We start from the raw sequence: 8,009 nt of genomic DNA on the forward strand, positions 1-8,009 counted from the left end.
GACAGGGAGAGGCCCTTCCCATACTCCTCCTCTGTCCTTGTGCATTCTGTTATCTCAGGCCCAGCTCAGCCTTGAATGAAATTGTTCCCTATCTCTGCTCCTTCTCAGTTAGTTCTGTACTTCTATGATAACTCTATCACACTGCTTTATAACTGATTTTTTTGTAGGGCATGGGTAGTCTCACCCAATCAGAATGTGAAAATCAAAGTTATACCTCAAGGATCTTTTTAGCTCCAGTAGCTGATCCAAATCATGGAGTTACATCCATAAAATGTCATTCCCAGATTTTAAGGCCTACTAGCTTCTCTGCTCCCAATTTTCAGGAGACTCTCAGATTCCCACTTTACAATCCTGCTTCAACAGCAAGATCTGATTATTAGCCATCCTCTGCCACAGTCACCCAGATTTTCTCCTACCCATCCCTCTCAGGGAAGGTCAGCATTCCAATATTATGTTGTGGAATATTATTTTAAGATGTGTTACATTTGTTTACACTGTGGAACATTTGTTTAATGATGCAAAGCTGTGCTGCATTCTTTAATGTGGCATTTGTTCAACTTTGTGAAGCTGTGATACTGTGCCTGTCTAATAAAGAGCTGAACAGACAGGAGAAAGGATAGGCAGGGCTGGCAGGTCGAGAGAATAAATAGGAGGAGAAATCTGGATGTAAAAGAAGGAGGAGCAAGAGAACAAAAAGAGAGGGACACTAGGGGCCAGCCACACAGCCAGCCATGGAGTAAGAGTAAAAATAAGATATACAGAAGTAAAAAAAGAAAAAAGCCCAGAGGCAAAAGGTAGATGGGATAATTTAAAGTTAAGAAAAGCTGGCTAGAAACAAGCCAAGCTGAGGCTGGGCATTTGTAATTAAGAATAAGCCTGAGTGTGATTTATTTGGGAGCTGAGTGGCACATCCCACAAAAGAGCAAAAACAAACAACAACAATATTCCATTCCATCAATGTGGCCAAAGTCTATTTTATCCTAAACGCCAATCTTAAACTAATCTTTGTTTTCTACAGACAACTTCTCCCCATGTATTTTCTATTTTGATCCTGGGCATGTAAGTAGGATACCGCCTCCAGAAGCCTTAACTCAGAAAGTTCCACCTGAGGCTTGCAGAGTTCTGTAGTTACAGATCCAGTCTCAGTCCTGCTTGTTATTCTCCTGTACAAAGTAACACGTCACTCACTACCCTTCAGTTTCCTTAACTCTTTTTCCCCCTGAGACAGGGTCTCACTATGCACCTTTGGCTGACCTGCCGTTCACTGTGTAGATCAGGGTAGCCTCATCCTCACAGAGACCAGCCTTCCTCTGCCTTTCAGGTGCCAGGATTACAGGCAATCACCATTCAGGCTGGTAAGATTCGGTTTCCTTACCTCTTCCTCTTGTTCTTTTAAGTTTTTAGATTGATTTTGTGTGTACAAGTGTTTTGTCTGCTTGTATGTATGTGCACCATGTGTATGCAATGCCTGCAGAGTTCAGAGGAGGGTATTAGATGGTTATGAGCCAAGTGAATGCAGAAAACTGAACCTAGGTCCTCTGAAAGCAACAAGTCCAGTGAACCAAGGACCCAGCTCTCCAGCCCCAGCTTTCAGTATCTCTTTGACAAGAGGAAATTGTTTGGCTAAGTTTACCAACTTGTCTGAGGTTTGAAGGGTCACATAAATCAAAGTGTTTGAATGCCCAAAGAGCACCATTAAGAGAGGAGGGACAGAGAGGCAGTCAGCTTCCAACAGTCAAAGCTACACCAATTTGAGCAACAAAACAAAGTACAATTGACTATAATCCAATGTCTAAAACCAGTATCTGCAAGTCCATACTAATATAAATAAATGGATGGATAAATTAATGAAGGGGACACATTTCCCATATAGAATAATTTAAAATACATACCTCTCTAGTTCCTTAGATGAGCAGAGTGGCTTCCTTCCAAATAACACTATAAGCAAAGGAAGAAAAAACAGTGCAGAACGTGATGTTGTAGTAATCAACACACACTCAGCTGGGTGAGCAGGTCAGTATTATCATAAATCCTGACAACATGAAATCCTTGCTAAGGTGTTCTGAATATGGCAACCTAATTCCATCCTTTTAGCACATAAGCCCAATCTTAAGACATAAAATAGGAGGGTACCAGATAAATACAGTTTATATCATAATATGCCTCATAGGTCCATGTGAAAAAGGCTTGTTCCTTGCATTGGCACTACTGGAAAACAGTGCAAACTTTAAGCAGTGGGACTCTTTAGGACACTGAGAGAGCATCACAGAAGGAGACTATGAATCTCTGACGTATTCTCATTCATTCCTCTCTCTCTCTCTCTCTCTCTCTCTCTCTCTCTCTCTCTCTCTCTCGCTTCCCGGCTATGACAAGAGTGGTTCTGTTCCACTGTACACTCCTCACCACAGGACCAGATCAACAGGTACCAATGGACCATGGATTAGAACCTCCAAAGCTGTGAGTAGCTCTCAAAACTTTGAAAGTTCACACAAACAAAGTCTAAAAACTGTCACAGCCAACCAAACACAATGCAGTAACTTGGATGAGAATATGGAAGGATAAGTATTTGTGTAAAAAGGAAATGTGAATAAATATACTGTGGACTTTGGCCAATAATAATGTGTAAGATGTTAATGAAAGAGCAATCAGTTTGTGGTTATATAGGAAGTCTGCAGATTGTTTTCTCAATGTTTCTGTAAATCTACAACTGTTCTAAAACATAAAGTGTATTAAGAATTGCAACCAGGCGTCCTAGCAGATGCTTGTAATCTCTGTGATTTGAGCATTCAAGAGGCAGAAGGCTGGCATGGCTGTCACGGCCACTTTCAGACATTCTTTGGATACATGGTAATATCCTGCCTGTCTCAATAATAATAATAAGCACGTTGTAATTTTAAAACATTAATGAAAGCTTGCTTTTAGAAAAGGTGTTCTGTTGTTTCTTTTTAACTTGGGAGGAATACTCCAGGGATCATGATTTCATCTAACTAACAAGAGGTTCAGGCATGCATGAACACATGTCATTCTTCCCTTTTCTGAGGCACACACAAATGGCTGCACTGTCAAAAGCTGGAATGTACCAGAAATTTTTAAGTGTCTCCTTCCATTCACTCCACAAAGTTAAATCCATACACTTTTTACCTTCTTTCCTCCCTCCCTCCCTTTTTTTCCTTTTTTTTTTTTTTTTTGGTCTTTCGAGACAGGGTTTCTCTGTGTAGCCCTGGCTATCCTGGAACTCACTCTGTAGACCAGGCTGGCCTCGAACTCAGAGATCCATCTTCCTCTGCCTCCCAAGTGCTGGGATTAAAGGCGTGCACCACCACCATTCTGCTTATACACTTTTTCCCCCCTAAAGCTAATTAGTTAGTAAATCATCAGGGATAATATAATACACAGCTTCAGGTACAAGTGGCTAAGCTAATTTACTCTGACATAAATAAATAATAAATAAATAAATACATACATACATACATACATACATACATACATAAATAAATAAATAAATGGAGACCTGCCTTTGGTCATGCAGGGCTCCAAGCCACCAGGAAGAACGGAAGAACGTCATCCGGGTTCCACTCACTGCTGGATCTGGGGACTAGAAGAGAGTGAAGTAAGTCTGGGCCGGACCTGAGGAGCAATGCACACAGCGAGCTCAGGGCCAGAGGCCCAGAAGCGAGCGGGGCACGCGGCGGGCACCCGAGCTCGCCATCCCGCGCCCAGGCCTGTCCAGCTCCGCCTTGGGCCCGCGGCCGCCTTCGCCGTCCCCGGCCGGGTCGCGCGGCGGGGCCGCCGCGTCTCACCAGTGCAGGCCGCACTCACCCGGGCCGGGCTCGGGGCCCGCTCACCCCTCTCCGACCAGCTGCTCGGGGTGCAGCGCCTCGGCTAGCGGCTGGCACCACAGCCTCCCCGCCCAGCCGTCTCCCGGCGCTCAGGGCCCTCCGCCGAGATTGCTCCGGGGCCAGCCCTGGGATTGGCTCTTGCCGAACTCTGCCCTCCAATGGGAACTTCAGCCTGCTTGACGTCACTGATCACCGGGCAAATCCCCTAGGCAGGCTCGGTGGAGGTGAAGCGGCCGGGCCCGAGAAAAGGAAAGTGAAATCGGGAGCGGCCGGTGCGTCACGGTAGTCGCCCAGCTGCTGCGGTCGCGCGAGGCCTTGTGTGGGTTAGGGTGCAGGGGACCCTCGACTTTCGAGACCCCATTTCTGACTCCCTGTGTGCTAGGGGTGGTCGGCGGTCTCTGCAGGGGCTGGGTTTAGGTGGGGTTTCTTCCGAATGGCCTGCCTGTGTCCAGGACAAGACCAGACACCAGTCTATCAAGTATTTGCAGGATCCATTTACAAAAATTACCATTTCCAAAGCTCCTGCCTAGGATGAGGCACTTTCTCGGCAAAGAGCCTTACACAAAGAGGGTGCTGTTCCCACTGGACAGAACAAAGTACACACAGAGACACGCACAGGCACAGGCACACGGACAGAGTGATAGTTCAGCGTGTAAAGGCGCTTGCCGCCACGTCTGGTAACTGGAGTTCGAAACCCATACCCTACGTGATGGATAACGAGAACAGACTCATTCAAGTTGTGCACTCCAATACGTGCACCCATCCCCTACACTAAAATAAATGTGAAACATTTTAAGATCCTGGCACTAGGAAAACGGAGGCAGAAGAGTTCAAAACCAGCCCGGGCTACCGCATGAGAATTTGTCTAAAACGGAGAAAAACTACAGAGCCTGCAAAATCCGGTTCTAAGGCCCTCCGCAGGAGCCTCGAGAGCCCGCAGCTCCACTGCCAGGGACTCGACCGCGCCCACTGGGCTGAATTCCAGCCAGCGCAGGGCTTGCCGCTCCGCCGGAAAGCAGCTAAGGCTCTCCAGCTTCCGAAGAGGGGGCGAAGCTGCGCACTGCGGGCAGCTTGTTTGGAAAGAATGCTTTCCCGTGAGCTGGTGGAAGGGGTGGGGCGCAGCTCTGGCTGCGTGTGCTTTGGACATCTGAAAATCACTTGCTACCTGTTCTTTTAGTGGGTGGGACTTTTGTTTGTTTGGTTTTGGTTTTTCAAGACAGGGTCTTAAGCTCTGGCTGTCCTGGAACTCGCCCTGTTAGACCAGGTTGGCCTCGAACTCAGAGATCTGTGTGCCTCTCCCTCCGCAGTGCAGGGATTAAAGGCATGGGCTACCACGGCCTGGCTTTTTTAGTTGGTCTTGTTGGAAGAATCGATGTTTGAAATGTGTTCACCTCAAACCCTGGGGCAAATGACTGAGGTTCATTTGACTTACCAAAGCGGACCTGGCTGCCAACTTCTCCCAGAATCCCTCAGTCCCTACCTGCTAGAGGGTATGGCTGGCATACCCTGACCATCTACCCGGAACTCTGCAGCCCAGGGGCTGGGCTGTCCTTCCCCAGTGGCTCTCCCCTATCTAATCCAGCCATTTTGGTTGCCCCCCCCACACACACACACTTTTTTACCTTTTGCCCTCTTGCTGCTGCACCTGGTCCCCCTTTCCCTCTCCCTCTCCCTTCCCCTTTTCTCACAGGGCTCCGACTTTCCCAGATGCCTCTGCCTCTGGCTATGCTTTCCCGTTTTTAAACGCTCTCGTCCAACATGCCTAGGAGCAGTCATGTCCTTCCTTTTCTTTCTTTTTCTTTCTTTCTTTCTTTCTTTCTTTCTTTTTCTTTCTTTCTTTCTTTCTTTCTTCCTTCCTTCCTTCCTTCCTTCCTTTCTTTCTTTCTTTCCTTCTCTCTCTCTCTCTCTCTCTCTCTCTCTAATTCCAAATGTTACTTCAGTAACGTGAGACTGGCTGTCTCTGCCCCCAGAAGGTACTTACTTGCTCTACCTACAGGCTGTTCGGTGCATGCTTCCTGGACTCCGGCCTCCCCGGGGTGGTCCGTCCAGTCCATCTACCTAGCACTCCTGTTGTTTGAGACAGGGTTTTGCTCTCCCTGGCCAGCCAGGTCCTCACTAAGTAGAGCAGGCTGGGCTGAAACTCACCGTTCTTTGGCCTCCACCTCTGGAGTGCTGGGATTACAACTGAGCCACCATGCCTGGCGTTTTCATTCCTCCTGGAGCTGCGTGGAAGGCCGTATGGTCTCAGGCAGACATGATTTTCTCCTTCATCCCCTCTTGCTTATTCGTTAATGCTCACCACCCCAGTCCTGAAATTCTCTGCCTCTGGCAGGACGCTCTGTCAGACATGACTGCTTAGTTGGAATATTCAAAAGCTCTCCCTGTAGGGTTGGAGTAGTTAAGAGCACTGGCTGCTCTTCCAGAGGACCCTGGTTTGCTTCCCAGAATCCTCTTGGAGGCTCATAAATGACTGTAATTCCAGTCCTAGGGAACCTGTTGTCCCTCTTCTGGCCTCCGAAGTGCGCAGACATACATGCAGGCAAAACACCCTTAAGCATAAAATAAAGGGGAAAAAATAAAGGCCACTATCACTGACTGTCTGTAAGGTCTCAGAAAGACTGGACAAATGGCTAACTGAGGTGCCTATTAATATCCTAAAGCAGCGCTGGCTGGCCTCTTAATACCTGTGGCTTCCCCCGCACGTCTCACCCCGCCCCCTTACCCTAAATCCCTCCCTTCTAGGGGCTGGGCTTCCGCTTCCCTTCCCCAGTGTATGCCTTAGCCATTTTAGCCACTCCGGTTTCTTGGTCAGCTGCTCCTCTCTTGTTCTCCTTCCCCCTCTCTCCTTTCATGGTCTGGTTTAGTCTGCTGGCCGTGTTCAGCCTGGACTCTTCCCCCCTCTGCCTGCTTTTCCCTATATCTCCAATAAAAATCCCCATATTGTAGTAGTCATGTAGAGTACCTTGGCTATTGGGGCCAAGGAATGCTGCAAAAATCACACTCCACAACAGACCTCACAGAAGAGATGTGTTCTGAGAGGATGAGAGAAAGTAGGCTGTGATGGTGTGGGCTTTAGGGGGGCAGTATGGAGCATGCACAGGGAAAATACACCACAGTGGTGATTGTTATCAAGCAGTGCAACGCTATTTATTAAGCAGTGCTGTTTACCGTCTGAGAGAAACCATGAGGCCCAACAAAACCCACTATAAGATTTTATTAAGGGAAAGGAACAGAAGGGGTGTGCATAGGCCTATGGAATGACCGTGTGGAAAGAGAGGAGGGGTAATAGGTGGAACCTGCTTTTATAGGTCCTCCCCCCACTCCCCACCCCTGCACATGCACATGCACATATGAGCTTACATAGCTACGCCACACGTGCGCATAGATTACATGTTCACGCCGCACTCAAATTACATCATCATGCAGCACACGGATTATGTAGGATGTTAGGCCCTGGGATGGCTAAGCATCTTGCCTGGCTACTGGACAGGCAGGCTCAGTCATGTAGCTGGGGGAGTGGCTAGGAATTCTTATTCTTTTGGTTGTGAGCCTAGCCTTCAAAGGCTGAGCCATCTCTCCAGCCTGTGGCTAGGAATTCGAACAGTGATGGTGACGATTGAAAGAGGTGTGGAGAGATGGGGCAGCCCCTGGCCCTGGAATGTGGGTGGTTCTTGGTTGACTAACACTCCTTTTATTTCATTTTTTCATTCACTGTCTAATAGATGCTCCATCACTTACTAATCTGTTTGATTTCTTAATGTATTTGTCATACATTGATAGTATCATTTAAAAAGATTTGGGTCTGGAAAGATGGCTCAGTGGTTAACAGTACTTGTTCTTGCAGAGAACCTGGCTTCCATTCCCAACAACCACATGACTCATAACTGGCTTTAACTCCAGTCCCAGGGGATTCTGGATCCTTTCTGACTTCTTTGGGAATCAGGCATGCAAACAGGTGGTGCACATGCATACATTCTGGTGAAATACTCACATATAAAATAAATAAACAAGCCAGCCATAGTGGAGCATGCCTTTAATCCCAACTCTTAGGAGGCAGAGGCAGGTAGATCTCTGAGTCTGAGGCTAGCCTGGTCTAAAGAGAGAGGACGAGGATAGCTAGGACTGCACAGAGAACCCTCGTCTCAAAAAACCAATCAAACAAAAATAACT

At 47.5% G+C, this 8,009-nt stretch overlaps 1 protein-coding gene across 2 annotated transcripts in view; it reads right to left on the minus strand.

Moving 5' to 3' along the window:
* Positions 1-1,940, minus strand: part of Trim26 (tripartite motif containing 26) — a 22,798-nt gene extending 20,858 nt beyond the window's left edge. For both annotated transcript variants that reach the window (XM_036176356.1, XM_036176355.1), the window contains exon 1: positions 1,893-1,940. The gene's annotated coding sequence lies outside the window, so the exon portion shown is untranslated. The remainder of the gene's footprint in view (positions 1-1,892) is intronic.
* Between the last annotated feature and the right edge of the window lie 6,069 nt (positions 1,941-8,009).

This window comes from Onychomys torridus, unplaced genomic scaffold, assembly GCF_903995425.1.
Source record: "Onychomys torridus unplaced genomic scaffold, mOncTor1.1, whole genome shotgun sequence".
NCBI classification, from domain to species: Eukaryota; Metazoa; Chordata; class Mammalia; order Rodentia; family Cricetidae; genus Onychomys; species Onychomys torridus.